The 3,488-nt window shown below is 35.8% G+C and overlaps 1 long non-coding RNA gene across 1 annotated transcript; it reads left to right on the top strand.

Annotated features, from left to right (window-relative positions):
* The first annotated feature begins 502 nt into the window (after positions 1 to 502).
* LOC130995163 (uncharacterized) lies at positions 503 to 1,706 on the top strand. Its single transcript, XR_009092082.1, has 2 exons — positions 503 to 1,062; positions 1,485 to 1,706. It is a non-coding gene; the product is annotated as an uncharacterized LOC130995163 (long non-coding RNA).
* The last annotated feature ends 1,782 nt before the right edge of the window (positions 1,707 to 3,488 follow it).

Below are 3,488 nucleotides of genomic sequence, written 5' to 3'. Positions count from 1 at the left end.
ACGGTCCTAGGCCGGCCGATATGCTAGATCGGCACACGGTCCCTTGTGTGCACTAATCCTGTCTAACATCTGGATAGAACATGATCCGAATTCGATTAACTTCTGGTGCCAGATAGGTATCATACAAATTCATAAAATAATTTTGGCAAGTCAATAACTTTAATATAACTTCATTCATGTAAACATAATTAAATAGTGAGCACTTAAAATTTTGAGTTTAGAAAACCCACCTGATCGTGGTCTGACGACACAAGTAACTCTAAACTAATGCTTTACTTCTTTTCCCTTGTATTTAACCTTCAGTATAAATACTGACTAATAAATAATGAGAATATGATATGAAATTTATTTAGAGAATACTTATGTTGGTTTTAAGATGATAGCTCTATTGGGATTTATGGTATGAAAACTAGTTGATATTTGGCAAACTTACAAATAAATACCAACATAGACTTAAATTGCAATAATCATAACTCTGGCGTTAATCATAATTTTACCCCCACCGATTTAACAAATTAATAACTAGTTAGCAGCTAATAATTCTTTATACATAACTATTAGCCTCGAATTAAAATATAATAGTTCAATAAAGTAATCTAATGATCCAATTTAATTAAATTAGAATGTATTTTCAAGGTCCAATAGAAACTTTATTTAATAAGCCTATTAAGTAAATAGTAATCTCATCACTTGCCCAAGTATCACTAAGCCCAATTAGATTAAATAAATAAAACAATCTAGAATTTTCTTAAAAAAGAGCAGATTAATCTCTGTCTATCATTTTCTCTCTTTCTCTGCTCTCTACCGTCCCTCTCTCTCCCTTCGCCCCTCTCTGTCGGCTCCCTTCTTCCCCATCTCACCGGGACGTTACTGGTTCTCGCCGTCTCCGGCGCAGCGAGGCAGGTCCCTGTTCTTCCCCCTTCTTCCTTTCTCTTCTCTTCCCCCAATTTCCCAGGCTACCACTACTTAGGGTTTTGAAGTTTCCTCTTTTAAATCTGCTCCTCCGGTGAACTCCACCGCCACCGCCGTCGTTCCCGTCGCGCGGCCGCCCCACCATCTCAGGTAAGCTCCCCTGTTTCTCCCTCTCTCTCTCTGTACTCTGTCTCTCTGCCCCTGTATCTCGATCTCTCTCTCTTTTCTGGTCGGGCTGCGGCGGCTGCTGCGAGCCGCGATGGCGCATGCAGCGCCGGGGGTCGCCGCCGCTCTGCTCTCCCCTCTCTCCCTCCATCTCGTTCTATCCGTCTCTTTTTATTTCACTCTCTATCTCCCTGGTTTAATCTCCCTCTCTATCTCTCTCGCTCAACCTCTCTCTGCTGTCAGTAGCCACCACGGCCGCCGCCGCCAGCCATGCCTCCGCTGCGGTGGCTCGCGGCTGCTACTGCTAATTCCCAATTCAAAATCTCATTCCAGCAAACTTCCAATCTAGTTTCTATTTCAGTTTTAACATCACAAAATAATAGATCTCAAACTATTTTCTGTTCCAGGAATCGGTGATTCAAGATGGTTTGAGATGGTTTCATCGGCAGTTCATCTACAGCCCAAGACTCCCTTTTAAAGACTCAGCCTTTTATTATTGAATTAACTGTTGTAACTAAATGTATGCTGTAAGTGTTAAAGAAAATTGATGTTATCTCTACTATTCTTGATTACTATCTATGAGTAATTACCGAGTTATAGGAAGAATACTACCTGCTTGCGTGTTGTGAATGATTTATGTTTTGGATGGATATTTGCTTTGCTGTTTGGAATTTGCAGAATGGGGAAAATTTTGGTTCACGCTCAACTCCTCTGTTCTTATACTGTTTTGAGCAATTGGCTGAGTCACAAGTTGGAGATACTTGTTGTTTTACATGCTACGTGTTTTATTTTCACAAAAATCTTGTTTCTTCACAAGATAAATGTAGCCAATTTGATCTGATCAATCCATTCAAGATAGGATAACAGTTGGTTAATGAAATTGGGCTTCTTATGGGCCAATAACAGAATTCATACTCCCTCCATCCCGCTATTGTTGGTCACATAAAAATTGAGTGTTATATTTTAATTGAGTGTGACCCACCAAAATTAGTGAGTAATTTTGGCCTTTTTAGAAAGTGGCCAACAATTGTTGACTTAATTAGTGAGCAATTGTTGACTTAATTAAAGTAAACTTTGTCATTTTTAGAAAGTGGTCAACAATAGTGGGACAAACCAAAAAGAAAATGTGGCCAACAATATTGGGACGGATGGAGTATATAATAACTTGGGCTCTATTTATTTTCATAACAGATTTGATCACTGCCCAAATAATAATAATATTATCTTGAGCTACTTTCTTTAACAAATTTGTTAGCCCAGCTAAAAGGTTACTAATTTTCTAAAAATATAAATAATTAGATCTATATTTCTCATTTAATCAACTAATCCTATATAGAAATTTGATTACTACAATCCTCTATTTGTCGACTATCTATATTAGAATCTAATATATGAACTTAATTATATAATCAACAATAGTATAAATACGGTGGGGTTACTACAGTTTGTCTAATATTTTTGGCTATCTATATACTCCCTCCGTCCCGACTGTTGGTATCCAATTGAGAACGACACGGATTTTAATAAAGTGATTGGTGTGTTGTGAGTGGAATAAGGATCTTGCATTTTAATCGAGACGAGTTAAAATAATTAAAAATAGAAATGGATACCAAAATGTGGGACGATCAAAAAAGAAAAATTGGATACTAAAAATTGGGAGGGAGGGAGCATATTAAAACTACAAAATTTGTGCATGCTGTTGCATAGAAGAAGACTTGTACATGCATGTCTTGCAAAAAGGGGGGAAAACATGAGTAGAAAGTACGAAATATCAAACATATTTATGAAGGCATATATTAAGTGGCATTTATTTTTTATATATTAATAAAATACTATATGATTAAGTGTATTTTTGTTCTGAATTTCTCCAATTATTGTGATATGAATCAAAAACAGTTAATGTAGTTGAAATGGTACTAATTTTATTCGTCGAGGCTAATCTTCAAAGGTGTGTTTGCTTTGAGGTATAAGGAATGAACAAGTTATATTTACCACCTTATGCCTTGTTTGCTTTGATGTATGAAAAAAGTCGGACAAGTTGTATAATTGTTTGGGCAGCACCTTATTGCTTGAGAAATGAATAATTTTATACCTAAGAGATGGTGGTATTTTATACTACTTTAAAAGGAGTGAATAAATATATTATCCTTCAAAACAAATAAGATATAGAAAATGTATGTGTGTGATCCCTGTAATAAATTTATACTTTATTATATTATCCTTTCATTTAGAGGGATAAAAAGCAAACACACCCCAATAGTATTAAATCTTAGATATTTGAAATAGATTGCATTTTGAAAAAGTTCAAAATTAACACTCTCTCGTTTAACTTTTTTTCGCGTTATTTTATTGATGAAAGTACTTTGATTTATTGTGGCAATGAGGATTGCCGCCATGCAACAACTTGTACA

The sequence above is a fragment of the Salvia miltiorrhiza genome, chromosome 7, assembly GCF_028751815.1.
Source record: "Salvia miltiorrhiza cultivar Shanhuang (shh) chromosome 7, IMPLAD_Smil_shh, whole genome shotgun sequence".
Lineage (NCBI taxonomy): Eukaryota > Viridiplantae > Streptophyta > Magnoliopsida > Lamiales > Lamiaceae > Salvia > Salvia miltiorrhiza.
The sequence above is the reverse complement of the archived record's forward strand: the minus strand, read 5'-3'. Positions and strand labels throughout refer to the sequence as shown.